Here is a 7,441-nt window from a genome sequence, read left to right as displayed (position 1 = left end):
ACGTCTTACTAAGCCGTGGCCACGCGATAGGTCTCATTCCCACGCCTTACTAAGTATTATTTTTATTTATACAGGATGTCACCAACAGGGCTCCGTAAAATTGTGCTCACAAATACAAGGAAACATGTTTACGGTCCTGTTAACGCAAAGCTGGCATGTCACCGAATCGCTGGCCTGTATATCCACTGCTGTCGGATCAAAACCTCGTATCTCCAAAAAAACCCGGAAACTTCACAGGAGAAGGAGAAAACAAACTTTACTTTTAATGGAAGTCAATGGAACCAGAATGTTTTACAAGTCATTTACCGCAATTTATGCTGGTCCCTCCTTCATGAAATTTACACACAACATAAAGGCCAACGTGCGTTTTCAAATTATGTCAAAAACTGAAAATCGACAAAAATGGAGAAACGAGGTTTTGTTCCCGCAGCAGCGATATGAAGAATTCTGTTCTAAAATGCTGCAAATTCTGCGTAGAACACGTTTGTGTAAATAGAAACAGCTGATGTGTGATTATTTCTCTATTTGCATTCATAGCACAAACATTGTTATATGTCCACTCCCAAAAATCTGTGTGATGAAAAACAACAGAACTCTTGAATTAAAGCCTTGGAAGTGGGACGAATTCCAGTCATGCATCATAATGAATCCCTACACAGTGATGTCAGCGTGTGAATTCTCCTACATTCAGCCTTTGTGGAGTAGATGCTCTTCACCATCTCGGCTGGTAGCCACTGCGCGATGGGTAAGGCCAGCTTGCAGGCAGTCAGCAGAGCTTCAACTCGGAGAAAACTCAGCAAAACTCTCCTCAGAAAGGATCAGGTCGTGATGATGATGATGATTTTGATGAAGAATGCTGTGCACGGTCTGGTGCTGGATTCACGAAAGTGTCTCAAGAGAGAAAATCTTCTAAAATGAGTTTTTTTTAAACTTCATTCTCATGAAAAAAGCTGTTGAATGTTATGAAATAAATTCTGAAGAACTCTCTTAATTTATTTTCTCCAATTTTCTTACACAAGAGAACTAGTCTTATTCTTAAAGATATTATGGCCTTTCTCAATCGTACGACAGACTCGCACTCGTCTCAGGCGGCACGATTTGACCAGGTCAGCGTCTCAATTGATCACAGACAGTGTCTCTCATCCTCGTCCATCACTCCTTATCATATTTTCTAAGGACATGTTACGTTTTTATACACACAGAAACCAAAAGGAACGACAGATTTCTCAAAATGTAGGAGGAAAAAGTCGGATATTAGACTCTGAAATGTAGTGGAGTGAAAGGAGAAAGTCGCCCAGAACGGAGAAACTTCAGTACAGATACACCAAAAATACTAAAGTACAGAAACTCATTACATTTACTCAGTTACTCAGTTACTCAGTTACTCAGTCACTCAGTTACTCTCCACCACTGGCATTAATACACAGCAGTCTAGTGCACAGTCTAGCTTTAAGCTGGGGGTCCTGAAATTTTAGGCAGTGCATGTATGACATAAGTGGTGACATCACTCAAAACCGTTTAGCTTTTTTTTTTTTTTTTACAATTTTTTAAACAATCTACACTCACCGGACACTTTATTAGGTACACCTTGCTACTAAAAGGCTGGACCCCCTTTTGCCTTCAGACCTGCCTTAATTCTTCGTGTCAGACTTTCAACAAGGTGCTGGAAACGTTCCTCAGAGATTCTGGTTGGTGATTTGAGTTCCTGCTGCCTTTCTATCATCTGGAACCAGTCTGCCCATTCTCCTCTGACCTCTCACACCAACAAGGCATTTTCGTCCAAAAAAACCACAGCATTAACGTAAACAGTGCAGCTACCGCGTGTTTCTAAAATAAATAAATAAAAATGCAAACTCCACTCTAAATCAAGCAGGTACAGATTTGTACTATGTTCAAATTAGTTTAAAGTTCAGTTCTGTTGTTTTGTTGTTTTTAGCCGCCCCCTCAGCGCCCCCACCGCCCCCACCGCCGCATCTCCCCACTAACCTGTTTTAAATTCAGATCAGGGACATCTATGTAGGTAGATGCGTGTGTGTGTGTGTGTGTGTGTGTGTGTGCGCGTGTTTGAAGGTGTGAATGCATGTGTGTGTCTTTGTGCTCAACTCCAGGCGAGAGCTGGGTCTCAGGGGGATAAACAGAGCTTCCTCTGAACGCGCGGCGGCTCTATATTCCCCACTGAACGCAGTATGTGGTTCTTACACTCAGACGTGCATTAACTCCTTAAGGCTCATGCAAAAAACATGAAATTACTAATGCGGTTCCTGAATGCTGCGTTTGTTTGTGAAGAACGTGACCTGACAAAGCTGAGATTTTTATTCAGTTTGTATCACAAACTACAAACGAGAACATGTGAACAGGAACATCACTCGTGAGAGCCTGGGAGGGTCTCGTTTTCAGACCAGCCCGCCCTAAACTCCACAGGGGTAGGCACAATCTCGTTAAGCTAAGAGACCCTTATTAGTCCCACAACGGGGAAATTACACCTCCGCAATTAACCCATCTGTGTGGTACCTGGAGCGGTGGGCCTCCCTATCCACAGCACCTGGGGAGCAGTTGGTGGTTAGGTGTCTTGCTCAAGAGTACTTCAGTCATGGACTGTCGGCTCAGAGGATTGAACCAGCGACCCTCTGGTCACAGGGCTGGTTCCCTAACCTCCAGCCCGTGACTGCCCCAATGTCCAGCAGAGTCATTAGACCAGGCTGTAGGCTATTCATGACAGCAGTGCAGTCCGCACCCTACATATTCCAATACTTTCACCCTGATACAAAACCAAGGCAACCAATCAGAAAGCTGGGTTCACACAATCACAACCAACACTGCCGCACCTTCACTATCAATCATGTGTCACTCATCCTTCCGGCTCTGACACATCCATGGACTCCTCTGGGAGATCACGTGCCTGCTGGCCCTCCACAGCGCTCCGATCATCGCTCACTCTCACCTGAACACTAGCCTGGATCACCTGTTCTTCTGGTCTAGTTGGAGTTAGTGTAAAGATGAGGTTCTTCGTGAGGTTCTGCTTCTTCTTGTGAGAACTACTGCCTGCTTTTTTTCCCCTGACTGCCCTTTTGTGTTTTCTGACCTGCCTTGGATTCTTCGACTTTGTGTCTTTGAGTTTGCTCTGTGGATCCGGTTGGTTATTTTTGTCTCTGTATTTGGATCTTGCTGGATTGACCTTCGCCTTTCCATCGTCTTACAGTTTTGCCAAAGCCCCAAACAATAAAGCCTGACTTTTTTTATTTTTTACCACGAGCGTATGGTTGGTTTGGTTTGGTTAGGCTACGCAAATAGGATAAATGGGGTAGTCGGGTATCAGTCACAGTTACGGTTAGCAAGCCGGGGCTGCATCACTGTGTTCAGGTGCTCATATGTGCTGCTAGACACATTGTTCACAGTCACAGTGGCCCAGAACGCCGGGAATTCTCCCTCCTCTCCCGATTATCAGCACTGCTCTCGCTTTAATGTTTATGTGGATTAAATAAGCTGCTTCATCTCCAGAGAGCGACATCTTTACAGGTGAAGGGTAAAACGTTCCAACTTTTCCTGAAAAAGTGTGATGAAGTGATTTATTCCAGGTCATTTCTGGCCGTTTTTCTGTGTGTTCTCATTGTAAGACTTTGTCTCAGTGTTAAAGGCAGCTGATGTTCTTAAATTTAGGTAAACCCTGAAAACGACAAACAGAGATGTAAGCTTTTGTCCCGGCGGTGACCAAATGCTCCTTTGATTTTCCTTTTTTTTTTGGAGTCCAAACCACGGAGAAAAACATGATGCATGCAGCAGTAAAGCAGCTGATTCCAACACCGATTCATCTGCATTTTCTTCTCCTGCTTAAATTTTGTGGAACTCTGCTAGAGACAGAACACAGCAGCACAGAGAAGCTCCGGTTCTTCTCGCTGAAGATGATGAAATGATTTCACTGTTCCCTGCAGCGACGTGTGTGCTGAGTAACTCCTCTGGCGGCAGATGAGCAGCTCTTTCTTCTTTAGGGTCCATTGTCCTTGGGTTCATGTGCTGAACTGACTGAAGAGGCGTGCAGGTGAACAGGTCACTGTTACAGACGCTCAGCTGCCGAGACCACCTGAGACCACCTTTTGATACAGCACTGTGTGTGTGCATGTGTGTGTGTGTGTGTGTGGTTGGGTGTGGCTTCCAGACAATATGGAAGCTGCCAAAAGCAGCCAAGCACTGGCAACCCAACAAAGAAAGAGAGAGAGAGAGAGAGAGAGAGAGAGAGAGAGAGAGAGAGAGACAGAGAGAGAGAGAGAGAGAGAGAGAGAGAGAGAGAGAGAGAAGAGAGAAGGAAAGAGAGAATGGAGACAAGGAAAGAGACAAAGATGATGGAGAGGGAGGAAGAAAGATCAGACAGAGAAACAGAAAGGAGGCAGAATGGAGAGAGAAAGGAGAAAGGACGAGAAAGCAAGACAAGAAGGAGATAATAGAGAGAAGGAAAGAGAGAGAGATATAAGGTGTATGTGAGCAAGGGGAAGAGAGAGAGAGAATGAGGAGAATGTAAAGAGAGAGAGTAGGGGAGAGAGAAGTGGAACAGGAGAATATAGAGACAAAGAAGTGAAGAAAGAGAGAGAGAGAGAGAGAGAGAGAGAGAGAGAGAGAGGGGGGGGGATTTTTCATTGTTGTTGTTTTGTTTTTGTTTTTTTTCTGCTGGTGTTAAAAACAGTGATTGTGACGCTTTTATACAGCCGTAGTCTGTCTGACCTCTGACTGACCTTTAACAGAGAGAGAGAGAGAGAGAGAGAGAGAGAGAGAGAGAGGGAGGGAGGGAGTGTGACAATGCTGAGCTGAGGCTTTTTTGCTATGCAATTTTGCAGATGCTCTAAACAGTAACCATCCTGTGCGACAGCGACCGGAGCAACGGGGTCTCACACACACACACACGCACACACACACACACACACACACACACACACACACACACACACACACACACACACACACACACACACACTCTCTCTCTCTCTCTCTCACTTGTGCCATTATCTGAATGTGTCCAGCAAACAGCTCATCAGTTCATTCCAGTAAACCAGTTTTTTATTTTTGCATTTATCATATTTACATATAAACATGCATAATAACACACGCTAGATAGAACCATGTACAACACATTCTCCATCAATCTGGGCCAATTTATCATGCAAATTACCTGGAGAAGTTATACAGAACTTGTGCTTCTGAATAGCTCATTTGTTCCACTTAAAAAAAATGGGCTAGAATTAGGCCAGGCTATTAGGCTGAATTTTAAGCCAATTCGATTATTCTGCACAAACTAATGCAATAAACTGTGATTATCTGAGATTATTTGAGAGGCTAAATTAATACATTTGAGTATAGCCAACCAACAGAACTGACTGTAGACTTCTAAGGGTTGAAAACTTGGCTGTAGAATTTTTCTGAATTTAATCCGGCGCAGTATCACAGACGCCCACCTCCACCACTGACATACCTGTGCTGAGAACCGGAAGCTGCGTTCTCATGTTGGACCTGTGTTGATGTGAATATTCATGCTCAGGTTCGTGTGAAAACTGCGTTCAAAATAATGCAGTTTAAAGGAATAAGTGCATTGTAATGAAGCTTGTTTTAAGGTTTAAGGCTAAGTGGAAAAAAATCTTTTGCAACAAACAAGACAAATGCGATTAATCCCGATTAACTGCACAAAATAATGCAATTATCTGTGATTATTGTGAATATCTGAATCGATTAATCGACTAAATCAATACATTAGACTACAGCTACACAACATTAATGCCTGTAGACCTCTAAGGGCTAAAAACTTGCCTTTAGGGGGGGCTTCATCTGCTTTGGAACAATGTTCTGCCAGAATTGAATCTGGTACAGTATCACATGGGTCTTAGATTAGGAGACAGATGCCGTAAGCGCGAATATACCTGTGCTGAAAATCGGAAACTGTTTGGAATTTTCCGCATCGACGGGACTTTTCATGCTCGTGCGTTCAGAATGATGTTGAAAGAGAAAGTTTGTTCTGATGAAGCCAATCTTGTCCATTCAAATGGCTGGAACATAATGTGCTGCTTTTAAAAAGTCGAAACGGGAAAAAAGCAAATAAGACGAATTGCTATAAACCAAACGAATGGAATGCGATTAATCACGATTAATCGCGATTAATCGTGACCGCTTATCGTTATGGCTTGACAGCCCTGCGTATAACACAATGTGCTTTTTCTAACGGCTGCGCTTGCTTTGCGAGTCCACATCGATCTGCTTCAGACAGGACTTCGCTGCGGTCAGAAACCAGACGGAGCGTTCTCAACTTCTCCGCTCGTGCCAGAACCCCACACACATGCCAAAAAGCCTGCTAGACATTCGTCAGCACTGAGTCTTAGATAGAGAACAAGCGAGAGCATCTCTGAGGGCATCTCGGCTTCTCAGCCTGGCTGTTCCGACCCCGCACCCCAAACATATTCAGCTGAGAGAATCAAGGCAAGCACTTACTTTCTAGGTTGACAACAAGAGAAACGTGGAGCTCCTCGCGAGCACAGTGTGAGAGCGGAGTGTGTGACGGTACGATCCGGGAGGCAGACTACTAGCCGGGAGAGTGTGTGTGCCTCGTTGCTGCTTCCACTGCACACACACTTTCACACAAACGGAGCTGTAGACTCTGCCCATCTGCAAAACTCAGGGGAGTTCAGCTCAGCTTAGCTCATCCCCTCCACACACACACACACACACAGATCACAACGTGTGTGTGTGTGTGTGGAGACGAGTAAAAGAAAGCTGGAGGGAAGCCTGTGTGTTTCTGCTTGATAAGAATCCTCAGACAATAGCAAGAATGTGAGACAAATTGATCATCCGCATTTGGATCATTTTTTGGATAATACCCACTGATGGAAGTGAACGGGGATCGATACACAAAGCGGTATCGCTGCGATTTAGCAGACACGGATAATTTGATTTCCATTTTCTCCATCTCCCTCGAGTCGGAGAACGTCAAACAAAGCCAGTGGCAGCATTCTTACAAAAACATCGAGTGCAAAAGTGTTTCAGAAGTTGGGCCAGGCTGCTAAGTTCTAAACAATCAACGGCCAACGCTAGATAAGCTACAGCAGCTTACTCTGCGTCTAGTAATGAATAGCTGGAAAACATTAAAGTTACACTCATGAAGGATCTGGCTAAGACTAGCTGCTGGTGGGTTTAGGAGGTCTAAGATGGTCTTTGGTGATCATCAGCTAGATCCTTGCTGGTGTAAGATGGTCAGTTGAATATTACATAAAACATACCCTATGCTGGTCAACTGGTCCAAGCAGGTCATGCTGATCTGCCAACTTGGTCAAGCAGGTCATGCTGGTCCACCAGCTTGGTCAAGCAGCTCATGCTGGTCTACCAACTTGGTCAAGCTGGTCATTCTAGTAATACCAACTTGGTCAAGCTGGTAGACCAGCCATACCAAGTAACTTAAATGAAAACATAC

General features: G+C 44.4%; 1 protein-coding gene across 1 annotated transcript in view; it reads right to left on the bottom strand.

Moving 5' to 3' along the window:
* The window catches only part of sema6dl (sema domain, transmembrane domain (TM), and cytoplasmic domain, (semaphorin) 6D, like), a 200,062-nt gene extending 193,453 nt beyond the window's left edge, over positions 1-6,609 (bottom strand). The window contains exon 1 of the mRNA XM_037540236.1: positions 6,466-6,609. The gene's annotated coding sequence lies outside the window, so the exon portion shown is untranslated. The remainder of the gene's footprint in view (positions 1-6,465) is intronic.
* Between the last annotated feature and the right edge of the window lie 832 nt (positions 6,610-7,441).

This window comes from Pygocentrus nattereri, chromosome 7, assembly GCF_015220715.1.
Source record: "Pygocentrus nattereri isolate fPygNat1 chromosome 7, fPygNat1.pri, whole genome shotgun sequence".
Lineage (NCBI taxonomy): Eukaryota > Metazoa > Chordata > Actinopteri > Characiformes > Serrasalmidae > Pygocentrus > Pygocentrus nattereri.
This window is presented reverse-complemented; position numbering and strand designations above follow the sequence as displayed.